This window comes from Hyperolius riggenbachi, chromosome 1 (assembly GCF_040937935.1).
Source record: "Hyperolius riggenbachi isolate aHypRig1 chromosome 1, aHypRig1.pri, whole genome shotgun sequence".
In the NCBI taxonomy this organism is placed as follows: Eukaryota; Metazoa; Chordata; class Amphibia; order Anura; family Hyperoliidae; genus Hyperolius; species Hyperolius riggenbachi.
This window is the reverse complement of record NC_090646.1, coordinates 394,790,818-394,806,577: the sequence shown is the minus strand read 5'-3', so window position 1 is coordinate 394,806,577 and position 15,760 is coordinate 394,790,818. Positions and strand designations below refer to the sequence as shown.

Here is a 15,760-nt window from a genome sequence, read left to right as displayed (position 1 = left end):
TCATTTGTCTGTATGCAAAATTGTTATTCGACCACACAAATTATTCATATCCGTCGCTCAAGCAAACAAAAATATTGTCAAACCTTTGGCACAAAATATGTATGTGACAGAATCACAGCCACTTCCCTTTTGAGGCAAGTAGCCATCTTGGCTTATGTACAGCCATTTTTTTGCTGTCTATCCAGCTACACTATCCATACAACCCACTTCATAACCATAAATGTCAATTTCTCAACAGGAAAACCACTGAGATGCCACCAAAACCCTGGCGTGCACAAATACAGTTGTTATCCTATTTTAATAAAGAAATTAAACATTTCCATTGCTGACACAATGTTTTACTTGAATTGACACCAAATGAGATGCACATAATCCCATTTTTTCAATATCTGCGAGTAATGAATACAATGAAATGGCATGTCACATTAGGAAGCTAATGAGACATGGCATGCATTTGAAGCCATCTGTACCCTGAGAATTGTTTAGAGGTTATATTTTTTTGCGGTGATTCATGCCACATGACAACACACAGGTAGCATCACACTCACGGTAATAAATGGCGATAGACAGTGCCTCAGTAACGCTTTCTCTGCTTCCTTGCATCAGTAGCCCAGTTGGAACCCATCTAGCTTTGCTGCTTTCCCTGCGAATAAGCTTAATAAGAGAGTGCCTAAAGAGAAAACAAAAAGCAAAATACAAAGGAGCATGCAGAGCAGGAAATAGTACACAGTGTTCTACAAATCCTATACAAGTGCATAATAGGGAAATCTTTTTTGTGTGTGTCAAGTTACCCAGAGTCTCTGAGATTCACAGTGTAAATGTAAAATGTCACTTAATCTTTAGATATTTTATTTCCAAATGACTCCCCCTAGAGCAAATTACCATGGTAAATTATGTGTGGAGAAGATAGGATTCACAGAGGAGGTGTGGTGCTGAGCTGGCAGCTGTGTAATTAGAAAGTTTTCAGAACTGGGATAAAGCGTAATGTTTTCTTTTGTTTATATTTGCATGCAGCTTTCACGTGCTGCTTTCCCGTGCATGTATTAGTATGTGTGAGGAAAACATTAAAGGGGGATCCTGTGCAGATTTTAATGGACTGGCCTCTCATTAAGCATAACATTTCTCATTTCTGCCTTATAAAAATGTCTAGTTTTTCAAACGTTATCATTTTAGAAAGTATCTCTATCACAGTTTGCATGACTGCCTCCTTGAGAAGATGTTTCTAGCCAAACCTTTTCAAATGGTTTTGCTGCACATGTGTATACTACGCATGATCAATAAGATGCAAATATTACCTAGTTCATGCAGGATTATGTAAATGTTTATGCAAATATATGCAGCTTAAAATTAGACCAATCAATTTAAACCTGGGTGGGACTTGATTCATCAATTTTCAAGCTGCATATATTTGCTTAAAATGTACATAATCTTGCATCAACTCAAAAATATTTGCATCTCATTGATCATCCCCAGTGTATAAAAGGGAACTTTCAGGTCAGGTGCATGAAAAAAAAAGGTGCCAAGAAAAAAGGGTTGGGCAGATAACAAATTGGCGCCAGTGAATAACGAAATCTCAATAAAGATAAACATTGTTAAAGAAATTGGTTAACGATAAATACTGTTTTAAAACACATGGGAGATAAAAATGAAAAGATGTTAACTTTAAAAATCATTACATAATTCAATATTACAGCTTAACCTAAATCTACTCTCACACAGAACCCTCCCCTAGTGGTGCCTAACCCTAACCACCAGCCTGGTGGTGCCTAACCCTAACCACCCCCCTAGTGGTGCCTAACCCTAACCAGCGGGGGGCTGATGGTGCCTAACCCTAACCACCCTAACCAACCCCCTGGTGGTGCATAACCCTAACCACTCCACCTGTTGGTGCCTAACCCTAACCACCCCCCTGCACAAACACCTTTACACACATAGAAACAATAACATATTTGATAACGTAAAATTTGTACATACAAGCAATATAATATTACAAAAACTTTAACGTTGCAAGTTTCTAAAACTATAACATATTTCAAAAACTTTAATGTTCTAATGTTGTTACCAATATTTATCGAGCACCCTTTTTTCTGCTTTGGGCACCTCTTTTAGAGATAAATGCATTAGAGCCCTTTTCTTCCACTAGCCACCGTTGCCCTTTTTCCCTGCTACCGTTTACGGAACTGTGCCTTAGGACTATTGCGACTTCTTTCACAGATCTGATGGAGTTGTCTTAAAGAGAGACTGAAGCGAGAATAAATCTCACTTCAGACCTCAGAGTTAGCAGGGGCATGTGTGCCCCTGCTAAAACGCCGCTATAGCGCGGCTTAACGGGGGTCCCTTCACCCCCAAATCCCCCTCCGTAATGCGGGGGAGCGCTTCCTGGTTGGGGCAGGGCTAACCACCGCAGCCCTGCCCCACGCGCGTCTGTCAGCGCGTATCTCCGCCTCTCCCCCGCCCCTCTCAGTCTTCCTTCACTGAGAGGGGCGGGGGAGAGGCGGCGATGCGCCGCTGACAGACGCGACTGGAGGCAGGACTGCAGCCGTTAGCCCTGCCTCCAGGAGCGACCAAATGCACGACCAAGTCGTGCTGGGGTGGGTTTGGGGGTGAAGTGCGCGCGATAGCGGCGGTTTAGCAGGGGCACACGTGCCCCTGCTAACTTTGAGCTCTGAAGCGAGATTTATTCTCGCTTCAGAGTCTCCTTAAACACCACAATACATGTTGTTACATGCTGACTGATTATGAAGAACCCTCCAAGAAGAACCTTCTTACAACTACTAGTTAACATTTTTTTTTTGCATACTGCCAAAGTTGATATAAGGGGGTTCTAGGAAGCAGACCACTGCAGAACTAATACTGTTTACTAATTAACTCTAGTTAAAGAAAACCTGAACTGAAAATTAAAAGTCAAAATAACCATACACAGGTCATACTTACCTCCCGTGTAGTCTTCTCCTCACTCTCATTCTCCTCTCCCACGTCCTGTTTGTCCACTGTGATCAAGGGAATTCTCTGTCCACCATTTTGAAAATGGTCATTACCCCATAACAGCTTTCTGGTCAGCACACAGTTAAACTTGTCCTATCGCCCACTTAAACCATAGGAAAACATAGACGTTACCTGGCACATCAGTTGTCCTCTCAGCTATAACTGACAGCAACTGATAAATAACTGACAGCAACTGATATATTTCAATTCTGACAAAATGTTGTCAGAATTCGAAGCGATCACTGTCAGAAGAAAATGGTGCGTTTCTGAGAGGTACTAATGGCAAGGTAACTATGCAATGTTCATTTGAAGTTACCTCATGTGTTTATTTTAAATAATTTTACTCAGTACAGGTTCTCTTTAAGGCTTAGACTGCAAGATAAAAGCCTTACAAGCACACACAGTATTACAGCGCTAACAACAATAGTACTCTTTGCAAATAGATGTGGTGCGCTCTATATATAGTTACCCTACTATCACAAAGAAAATGTCCACACAGTATAGTAGCGCTCAGTCCATATAGCTGTCCGTCCTGGACTCTCCAAGCTGGTATGCAGCGTATGTCAACACCTCAAAGAACAGGGGATACACAAAAACAGAGAGGCCGCAATAGTGCAGATTGTTATTATTATATTATATCAACACCTCCTGTGTGATTCATGCACAGCCCTTCATAAGTGTTCAGGTATGGGGGTCAGGACACCACCACCATCTATCCACGCACTCCCCTCTATCCCCTATGTCACCCTGCTCACCATCAGGTTGCGGGGTACAAGGATCTGTCAATCACTGAAGTGCTGGACTCCTTACTGGCGCCGCCTGCCTCCCAGGCCTCTGTTCCTTACACACCAGCTGCCTTAGAACCTCAAACAACAAGCACAATTGAAGGGCTGTGCATGAATCACACAGGAGGTGTTGATATAATATAATAATAACAATCTGCACTATTGCGGCCTCTCTGTTTTTGTGTATCCCCTGTTCTTTGAGGTGTTGACATACGCTGCATACCAGCTTGGAGAGTCCAGGACGGACAGCTATATGGACTGAGCGCTACTATACTGTGTGGACATTTTCTTTAAGATAAAAGCCTTGTTGTTTGATTGACATTTAATTTCTGTTGTTATTGTGTACAAATCAAAATATTTAACAAATTCACATCTGCGCAGAGTTGTGCGGTGTGGTGGATTCCATCAGAATGATGCGCAGTATATAATGATGTGCAGCATGTATGTTTACTGGATGACATTCTGCGATTGCAGTTGCAATGAAGCATACTTCTATGTACTGTATGCTTAGTAACTTAGTAACATGCATAATGTGAAAGTACTCTAAATAGCAATATGTTCCTCAGACATTCAGCAGAGATTACAACAGAGCTCAAATACATCGGTCACATAATGAGAAGACCAGATTCTTTGTAGAAATCCTTGATTCTTGGGCAGTGGGCACATTGAGTGCAAAAGAAGAAGAGGGAAGCCAAGGCTTAAATGTACAGACAGCATATGTGAAGCTATGAACATGCCTAAGCAACAGCTGAAAGAAGCAGTGATTGACATCTGGTGTGCAGAAGTACATATGGTCACAAAGAGTTCGAGTCAACTAAGCGAATGAGAAGGAGAAGAACAAAGCAGCAGAATGTTTTTACCATTGACTTCAACCTGGAACCAACCAAAGCCAGAGCAATTTTACCTGTTTTGCTGAACTGAATATATTCAAAAAGCAGCACTAATAATAAATAGCTCAACAACAATGTGTCTTTATCAAAGTATGTTAACCTGTTTCAGCTGCCATGAAATATCTCATTATTAATTGGTATTAATTATCTGTACTAAATACTGCAAGTGTTTATTTCCGTGGCATAATTTGCTTCACGGCTTAGAATCCTACCTTTAAAATAACTAGGCCATTTCTGGAAACTTGGAAAACTAGAGCAATCATTTCCCAGGGTAAAACATTTTATAAATAAAATATCAGTTTGTGTTTTACTTAGTAACAATAGCCATTATAGCAATGTGCTTGTGTTTTCTTATTAGCAAGAGTAAATAGAACTTCCACTTTATTGGTTATCTAACGCTGCCGGTGCTGTGCTAAGGTCAGCGTTTTGCTTGCATACGAAGATGTATTGTAATGATACAGATAATGGTTTGACATTTGGCTCAGCCCATTGGAGGAAATTCTTTCTTTTATCTTGTTTGGAAAGCGTGACCTCAGAAAGCAGATGTTCCTGCATGGTTTCTGCGTGATCAATAAAAATATTCTTGGCTAATTTCCTTTTATTAAAAGGGATTGAGGTTATTGATTGGAGTAGATTTAACATTTAATTCTCTGTTCTTTAGCCTCCACTTAGTTGGGAAATTATCAGGAGAGAAATATCTCAGCGGGTTCAAATACAGGCAGTTTATTATTCAAGTATGTGTTTCCTTCAGACAGCCAATAAATAGAGTGGCTTGTAACTGCCTTGGAGTTTTATTTAAAGATGGACCAAAGGCTAAATACGTGGCTGAAATATAGTATGCTGTAGGTGAAATATCTTCACTAGTAAAGAGATATTTATTTTTGTTGAGATCCAGAACACAGTTCAAGCTGAGTAAATAGATCTGTGAGTTCCATGAGTTTACCTTTCACCCCTGTACAGATAAGTAATGCAGTGCACAGGCAAAGTCCCTCCCCAAGACTTCAATTGGACATCAGTTGGAGTGCTCAATGTCCTGCTCTCCATTCCTTTATTTAAAGGCATTACAAGATAAAATAATGGTACACAAAATAGTTATGTAACAATAAATAATGGTGTACAGATTGCAATTAATTAAGCAGATGAGTGAATTATTCCATATGGAGGTAGAGAAGACGAGCACATGGGGAGGAGGGTCCTGTCAAATAGGCTAGACTAAGGGGTGAGGAGAGGGACACATAAGGGGGTAGGGTGTATGTCCAAGGGAGGGGGTTGGAGCTATGAAGATGGTGGATAAGCAATGGTAATCAGATGAGTCTTTAAGGCATGCTTGGATGAGTTAAAGGTAGGGGTGAACCTGATGAGTGGAGAGATGGAGTTCAACAGAGTAGAGGCTGTTCTGGATTTAGTCCTGGAACCTCACATGTGACGCAAGAGGTGGACACCCGAAGAGTGTTGAAGGAACAGAGAGAGATGCGAGATGTATGAAGGGGAGTTATGGGGATGGATTTTAATGTCAGGCAGAGCAGTTTGAATTTTGAAGCAGCAAGTAAAGGGACTTGCAAAGCAATGTAGCTAAATGCTAATCAGTAAATGCTATTTGGTGCAGCTAAATGCTAGCCCCCATGTGACATTGTCCTAAGGAAGGGAAAAGGTGGGACTATTGTCTGCAGATTCCTGATGGCTTAGAACTTAATTTACAGACATATTACTCTTATACAAATGGGCTATTGATAAAAAATAGAAAACACATTTATAGCATTTTGTAAGCATTTAATGGTTCCAGATCTTGTTTTTGTGCAGATTGTGTCAGGTTTATTTTCATTATTCTTAATCTAATATGTCACTGGATTAAAACGTTAAGATATGTATATTCCATAGAAGGCACAAAATACCTATAACAATGATGTAGCTACAGAGATTAACATATGTGAACCTAGGAAAAAGGGAGCTTTAATTACCGTATGCCATGATTTGGATATTCCTGTTAAAGTTTCTACTTACACTCCGCTAATATTTATTAGCATCTGCTGAATTTTCTGCAGGGAGCTTTCAACATGCCACGTGTGATATAAGCTGGGTGTAGATCAGTCAGATGTGACTTTTATGTGCTTGCATTTCCTTGCTTTATCATTCTCCTGCTCTGATAGATTATGTAATGGAAGGGATTTTTATTTTTTTAATCTAACCTAGAGCTGGCCACTAACATAATATAACGAACAGTTGTTCGTTATACAATAATAAACATTTATCAACCTGCAGTTAAAGAGAGATTCATCATTTCATTTCAACAAATTGTACTGAGAGCTGGACTAGAAATGGCATTTGTGAAATGTATTTTCACTCTTGTTGCTAATACACATGTCTGAATAGGATTAATTGCTGGACACTTTACAATACATGTTAAGAGAGCACACCCTGCTACTTAAAAACTCTGGTTGTTTCTGACTATTTTGATGCTCCAAACAAGGTATCAACTGTGCCCTTCCCTCTCTACAGGAGACAGACAGCTAGATGGCGAGTGTATAGCAATTGCAGGGGCCACACAACTTTATATATGTGTTGGTTACAAACCTAGATGGTAGCTTTGTGACCAGGTGACCCGCGGCTAAGACAGAACACTTCCACTCTGCTAGTTCACAGTAGGACACTGTTATTTCAGCCATGATTAAGGACTCCATAGTCTGAAATGCATAACCATGTTGTGATATGTGTATGTTGGATGAGCTTGACCTTATCAGTGGCATACCTACCACAAGGCTGCAGGTGCTCACAGCCCTGTGTGTATCCATGGCTAGGGGTGCCGCTGTGGTGCTCAGCCACTGTGTTCTTCTGTCTGGGACCTTTTTTCATAGTTCGGAGAACATTCGGGAAAATAGCAGGCAGTGCATGGGACTGTGCTACTTCCTGCACTAGATGGAGCACCCCTCCCCCTTCCTGTCCGGTGGGCAATGTGTCTCCTCGCTCCCTACACACAGCCTGCAGTGATTGAATGTGCAGAGAAGCAGGGTGAGTAGAGAGAATGATTGCTGTGCTGCAGCTAGGACATCTCTGTCTTGTGCCTCCACCTCTTTATCCCCCCCTCCTATGCATCACCCTCTTTCGTATGCTCACAATCTAACAATCTAGTCGTACCATAGTCATAGTCTAATGTCCTACCATATTTTTATTGTGTATGTATATAGTACTGGCATCTTCTGCAGTACTGTACAGCATACAAAGTTTTATAACGGTTAGCTCCGTCCACATCCTGATGACTCCTTTTCCCCAAAAATCCTCCAAAATTTGCAGTGACATGCTCGGCACCCCAAACCATCAACCCTCCCATCAAAAAAAAATTGTTCCTGGGGGAAGGGAAGTTGTCTGTAAATATTCAGCATCGGGTGTCAAATTCCCTAGAGATGCCACCAGATCTTATTATTTATCTTACTTATATATCTTGCTAATAAAGTATTTGCAGTCTACACGGCTAGTGGGGATCCTTCATTCTACACTGTTATTCCAAGGATGAATGTAACTAGAATGCATGGGGCCCCATGCAAAAATGATAGCATTCCCCCACCCCAACCCCAACCCCAATCCCTTCCTAGTGCAGCAAGCCGATTAGTGAAAAATATATCTATACACTGTATATGCATCCCCCTCCCTCACAAAATCCATCTCCCACCACCTGCTCCCACCAATATTTACCTTCTCCAGTTCTGCAGGTCTCCTCCATGCATCACAAGCTACATACTCTATGGTTCCATCCTCTGGCTGCTAATCAGGTGACACGCATCAGTCATGTCTTGCGGAGCTGACAAATGGCATCAGAGAGTGTGTGACTGTTAAAGAGAATCTGTACTGTCCGATTTGTACAATAAAAAACATAACAATCGAGTCACTGTGATCTCCTGGATTGCCCATTTCAAGCAGTGTTTACAAACAAAAAACATGGCCGCTAACCAGTAATTGATGTTTGTGTATATATATATATATATATATATATATATATATATATATATATATATATATATATATATATATATATATCATGTTGCAGTATACAACAAGTTTTTATTATATAGTGAACTCCAGTCAGGGATTTTCAGTTTCTCAGCATGGGGTGCTCCCTTCCCCCTCAGACAAGCTGAAATTGAGAGCAGAGACCTGTCTGTGAGGGATAAACAAAGCACACACACAGAGCCTGCAGGGAGTGTGGAGGGAGTGTGCATAACTTCTCCTTATCACAGCAGAGGCAGCACATTCCTCTCTGACTCGACAAGGCTTGACAAAGAAAAGAAGATAAGATATATTACAGAGACAGTGCAACTAGAAAAGACTGCAGTAAGCCAGATCACATTAGAACAGGTATAGGTACTTATAGAATAGAAGAAATAAGGATGAAAATTTTGTTACAGTCTCTTTAAGCATGGAGGTCTCCCCCAGTTGGTCTGACAGTGGAGTGTTCTTCCCACCTCCTGTTGTCAGACTATGTCCAAGAAGGAATACTCTAACTGCTGATGATCATGCTGCCATCATCAGATCTAGTCTAACAGAGCATCAGACCCCTCTGATCAAAGTGTTGGAACTTTCAGGACCAATCATTAATACCTTTTGTGGATGCTATGTGGTTTAAAGGACTGAAGTGAAAGGGAAGGATATGGAGGCTACCATATTTATTTGCTTTTACACAATACCAGTTGCCTGGCAGTCCTGCTGATTTTTCATACGTCACTAGTGTCTACATCACACACCTGAAACAAGCATGCAGGAAATCCAGTTAAATTTTAGTCAAACATCTAACATGCATGCGTGTTCAGGGTATATGACAAAGTATTGGAGGTAAAAGATCAGCAGGACAGCTAGGCATTTTGAATTTTTTTTTTAAAAGGAAACATGTGGCAGCCACCGTACTCCTCCACTTCAGGTGTCCTTAAAGAGAAACTCCGACCAAGAATTGAACTTTATCCCAATCAGTAGCTGATACCCCCATTTACATGAGAATCTATTCCTTTTCACAAACAGACCATTAGGGGGCACTGAATGACTGATATTGTGGTAAAACCCCTCCCACAAGAAACTCTGAGGACCGTGGTACTCCTGGCAGTTTCCTGTCTGTGAACCTTGTTGCATTGTGGGAAATTGCTGGTTACAGCTTTTTCCAACTGTCAAAAAAGCATGCAGCAGCTACATCACCTGTCAACAGTAAAAATGTCACCATGTAATAAATGTCAGAATGTAAATCATGGATTTAAAAGATTTTGCAATGGGCAAACACTGACTAAATCATTTATACATAATTATTGTAAAAATGAATCACTTTTTTATTACATTATTTTCACTGGAGTTCCTCTTTAAAGGACAACTGTAACAAGAGCGAAATAGAGGTTGCCACATTTATTTCCTTTTAAGCAATAGCAGTTGCCTGGCTATACTGCTGATCCTCTGCCTCTAATGCTTTTAGACATAGAGCCTGAACAAGCAAACAGCAGGGATCAGGTGATTCTGACATTATTGTCAGATCTGACAAGATTAGCTGGATGCTTGTCTCTGGTGTGATTCAGACACTACTGCAGCCAAATAGAACAGCAGGACTGCCAGGGAACTAGTATTGTTTAAAGAGAAATAAATATAAAAAACCTGTTGTTTTTCCCCTGTGAGCCTTATTTAGAATAAAATGGCAGCACTCATTCCTAGTTCTGGGCATTTACATAGCAATCATGGTGTGTGTGTGTGTGTGTGTGTGTGTGTGTGTGTGTGTGTGTGTGTGTGTGTGTGTGTGTTTTCTGTACAAGTCTCAATTATAGTTATAGATCTAAGTGGTTGCCATGGACGGCAGAAGTACTTTGTGTACAGGCTGTCTCTAATCAATGTGTCTATAATCAATGCAGACACACTCAGAAGTATTTACTGTAATCTAACCAATGAAAGTGTGGTATTATTGTCATAGGGCAGTGGTGCTTTAGATGCTTTATTACGAGACACATAAATTAAGTCAGCGCTGTGTAGTCTTGTCTGAGACTCTTGCTGATTTACTATCCTTCTCCAGAGAAGTCCAGTTTTATCGAGTGACCTTTCCCTGATTTATGTTTTTACATTTCCTCGTGCTTTATACATTGTGGCAGAGGTTGTTGTAATGTAATTACCGATATATCAATGTTTGAAGATAGGTGTTAAAACAACAGTTTATTTCTTCAAGCTCTCATAAAATATATGGATTCCACAGAGTAAATTTACATATATTATAGAAATAATGTCTGGTTATGCTCGATTCAGCTGCTTTTCTTTTTCACATTCGCCAACATTTTCTCTTCAGCTATTTTATGTTTGATATGGCAGTTATTATATAATGGTAGCAGTTTAACACACAGTTATATTTATTAAAAACAGGTAACAGCTTTTCCTGACCAAACTGTAATAAACTGAAGTTTGATTACTACTGATTAGGACACTTTTCTGCACTCTGTTTCCTGTATCCTAACTGTATGCATTAATTTTGTTAAAATATAAAGGGGTAAAAAAAATGTAAATGGACCCTTACTGTATTTTTGGTTGACTAAGGCTATTTTCACCATGGTGCGTTGTGGCATAACAGCTGCTTTGCAACACGGCTTGCCGCACTGCAATACACCACAAATAGCAATGACCACGGTGCAGCGGGTGCATTGCGGTATAAAGGCGGGTGGCATGGTAACACATTGAATGCATCACCCCAAAACATGCACATTAACCATAACAGTAAAGCATGCTTTTCATTGAATGTATGCTTCACTTAAAGCGGACCTGAACTTAGAACTTCCTCTCTAAAAGATAAACAACAACCTTTAAAAAAAAACAGTTATTCGTTACAGCTGGTGCAAATCCTGCAATAAATCTGCAGTGTGTCCACTTCCTGCTTTCATGGAAGCAGACAAAGAGTTAACATCCTGTCTTTACATCCTGCTCTGCCAAGGCAGCCAGCTGACACAGCTGAGAGATCAAATTACAGTTTTGATTAGTCACAGATGAGGGGAATCAGACAAGCTAAACTCTCTACATACAGGGTGCATTTCTCTATGTTTTCCTTCTGCCCTGTGCAAGAGTTCAGATGACTGTATGCAATGCGTGGATAATGTGCGGCGCTGTTTTCCCGATCTGTTGCATTGTGTTCCTGCTGTTACATGGAATGCAATGCCCACTGTGAATGTAGCCATACTGCTGGGATGAGCAGGTGAATTTGGTGAATGAGTTTTCAGCACCAAAACAGCGAATCAGCATGATGCATTCAAATTTGTGTTCTAAATTCAACATGAATGTAATTTTTTACATTCCGCAGTATACTCCTCCCACAGTTTAGTTTCCTGTGTGAATATTCTCACAAGCCAATAAGAAAGGCCTTTGCATTTTCACATGCATGTTAAAGCATTTGCCTAAACCTTTGTAGAAATTCATGTGAATACAGTATAGCATTTTTGCCAAAATTTCATGAAAATCTATTCAACATCTCTCCTTATCCCCTTCATGAAAAAATGTGAAAATGTAGTGGGGTTTTCTTTTGTGAACTGTTCACTGTTTTTTTTTTTTTTTTTGCTCAACCCCGGGCCGAGGCATAGGCTGGAGAGGCTCCAGCCTCAGGGCGCAGTGTAGGAGGGGGTGCACAATTCATTCAGCTGTCATTCCTAATTGTGTTTGAAGCAGAAAGAAATAAGAAAATGGGATACATGGCAGTGACTGCAAGCCAGATAACTAGATATTAAGGTGTTGGGGAGGTTGTGGGCCCTGTGGCGCCTCTTAGTCTAATAGCAATTAGTGTGTGACGGCTGGGGTGGGAGGGATGGAGGGGCGCACTTTAGTGTCTCAGCCTTGGGTGCTGGAGGACCTTGTCCCGGCTCTGCCCCTATGTATAGAATAACTTGAGTTATTATTTTGATGTTTGTATTAAAACTGCATTCTAGGAAACGAACTAAAAAGTGCCAGAGCTGAAGTTATAAATTAGTTTGAAACAGGATTTGCATAATTCACATTTCATATTCAATGTATTAAATAAATCAATTTGTAGATAAGCTTTTAGAAGGAGATAGTTTACTGTTTTTACACAGCCGGCCTACTTAGCAACTGCTGAGATGCAATGTCCGCCACATAGAATCTTTTCAGCACTGATAAGGATGCACAGTTAGGTCCTATATATACATTTCACATTTATAGTCTGAGATGATCATTTGTGATTATTTTGGAAGATTATCTATTCTATGTACCAATATTCACTGAGGTCCACAGACTGATCACTAGTGATTTGACATGCTGGAAAACATTGCCTGACCACCAGGGCCGGATTTACCAATAGGCACTATAGGCACGTGCCTAGAGGCGGAGCCATTTGTAAGGGGCGGGTGGCTCACTGGCCACCAAAAGTGCTTCCTTCTCTTTCTCCCTCCCTCCTTCCCACCCTCTATACCAGCGGCCTCGATGGGGAGCGGCTCCATCCCCCGGCAGCAGCAAGCGGCACGGGTGAAAGGATGCTTATCGGCTCCTGGTGTCCAGCATTGACGTCACTCAGCAGCGCCCCCTGCGTCCTCGCCATGGTTACAGTGTGTGACCATGGAGGGGACGCAGCGGGCGCTGCTGAGTGACGTCAACCCCGGTGAGCATCCTATGAAATGTGCTGCTCGCTGCTGATGCCGCCGCCGCTGCTGGAACCTGCCGCCACTGCTCCTTCAGATCCGGCTGTCCTTCTCCATCCTCTGAGTCCTTCTTCTGCCCACCGAGATTAGGGCGCCGGAGGGTATGTGCCTATAGGCTCCGGAGCTGTAAATCCAGCCCTGCTGACCACAGCTTGCTCCTGCTACCTTCTGCTCTCCAAAGGTAAAGTGATGTAGGATTATTTAAAAAACAAAGTCTCCCAGGAGGTTGCAAAGGTTTGAAACTGTTGCTTGGGTCATAGCAAATCATTGCTATAAGGGTGGGTTCACAGTGATGTGTTATGGTGAGGTATATTGTTACTTGGATCATTGCACTGCAATGCACCACCACTGGCTTCACAGTGCGGTGGGTGCATTGCGTTATAATGACGCACATCATCCCAACGCACTGCAAGCAGTATGTTACTACAAAACGTTTGCAGTGACATGCCTACAGGTGCCTGATGATGAAAAGGCATCTCACTCCTGTCCCCGAATGCCTCATTCCCTCCTTCCCTATGCAGAGTCCTGATGAGAGTGTAAATGCCTGAATGTAATGTTAAGTCTTGCCTACCACCCCTCACAATTGCTCTAAACCCACAGCCGAACTCTGGTCCCCTACCTCTTGTGTCCCTACCTCTCCCTCTAGATTGTAAGCCTTTGGGCAGGGTCCTCACTCCTTTTGTGTCCTACCTGATCATGCACCTCTATTACTGTGCACCCATGCTATGCATTTGAGTGAACCTAACTTGCCTAATCTCCATGCTCCCATCCAGTGACTGACTAAGCATTACCTTGTACTCATACTGTGCTGTGTGATCTGGTTTTCTTGTATTCCTGTATTGTCATATTGCTGTTTGTCACCCCTAAATATTGTCTGTAACCTAAATTAATGTCCAGCGCTGCGTAATATGTTGGCGCTTTATAAATACAACAAATAAATAAATAAATAAATAAATAAATAAGTCACTCACCCTGCTCTCGCCATTTCACTGACGAGCTCTCCCTTCAGTCAGGGACACCCCTAGCTACTTAATACTGAGGTTCCTCTAGCTACATAATACTTGGGGGCACCTTGATCTACTCACCGTAATTTTGAGGGTACTTCTGGCTACCTAATACTAAGGGGCACCTGTAGCTACCTAATGTATGACGGGCAAGAGAAGTAGGGAAGAAAGTGACACCTGGGCCAGACAGACCCAGACACACTTGCGGTGCAGCTTGGTAGGGGTTTGTAGGTTCATGGAGGGCGAAGTCTAGGGTGCCAGGACATCTGTGCCTATAGGTTCCTGTGACGTAAATCCTGGCCTAGCAGTAACAGTGATTGTGAAGCATACTTTTCATTGACTGTTATATGTGGATAACGTGCAGTGTGACATCCCATTGTGTCACATTCCTGCTGTAACAGGGCATAGAACGCAACACCCACTATGAACCGAGCCTTAGGCTAGGTGTACAGTAGGACCCTGTGGAGCTGCGTTATAATGTTTTATAACGCAGCTTACCGCAGTAAGAAGTCTATGCAAAGTTTACAGTGTGAAAATAGCATTGCATGTTAATGTGTTGGTTATAGTAATGCACTGTTGCAGAGCATTACTTCTAAACACACATGTTACTGGGTACAGGGAAGTATAATTTTTGTTGCCTGTATGCTTACTGTACCTACTTAATGCCACAGTATCGCAGCGTTATTCTGCAGTACCACTTTTTTGTTACTGTGAACCTAACCTGACTGCTTAAAAGGTTAGTGAAACTGCATACACCTACTGTGATAGCATTTTGCAGTGAATCCCATGGTAACCTTGGTTTCATTACAGAAATTTCTCACTGCGTGCATGTGTGCATGTGTGTGTGTGTGTGTGTGTGTGTGTGTGTGTGTGTGTGTGTGTGTGTGTGTGTGTGTGTGTGTGTGTGTGTGTGTGTGTGTGTGTGTGCATGTGTGTGCGTGTGTGTGTGTGTGACTGCAGTCACATAGCTAATATCTCACAAACCAGTTTGCAATTTTCGCTGTGGTCTGCTGTGACCACAGAAAGGGTTTTAAAGTTTATTCGTTTTGTTTTTTCACCTAATAGCAGTTGTTTTCTGGATTATTTAAATTCTCCACAGTTTCTCACCTTTAAAATACTTCGTAAATCAGACATAATGGATTCGTTTTTCATTGTTACTTATAACAAAAGATTTGTATGCCATTAAAAAGAATGATTAAAATTACAACCCAGAACTTACTCCACTGACAAATAACACATGAAAAGGATAGCCAGACAAAATCAAATGGTGTCCAGGTTTCCAATCACCTATTGACATAGGTGCAGTGAGAGAAGTCCAATTAATGAGGTTTTGGCAATCGGGATAGAAGACAATGGGTCTGATTCAATACCAATGATTGCTCTTGTTTAAGTCCGTTAAGCTGCTAATGCATGTGAGTTTTCAAATGCATGATACAATTGACAAACTAAATGTGCAA

At 41.5% G+C, this 15,760-nt stretch overlaps 1 protein-coding gene across 16 annotated transcripts in view; it reads left to right on the top strand.

Moving 5' to 3' along the window:
• LINGO2 (leucine rich repeat and Ig domain containing 2) overlaps positions 1-15,760 on the top strand; it is a 2,118,418-nt gene that overhangs the window by 2,021,112 nt on the left and 81,546 nt on the right. Inside the window, exon 11 of one of the 16 annotated variants that reach the window (XR_011020638.1) lies at positions 4,337-4,735. The exons of the other annotated variants lie outside the window; for them this stretch is intronic. The gene's annotated coding sequence lies outside the window, so the exon portion shown is untranslated. Of the gene's footprint in view, positions 1-4,336; positions 4,736-15,760 lie in introns of those variants that run through there. 16 annotated transcript variants of the gene reach the window in all.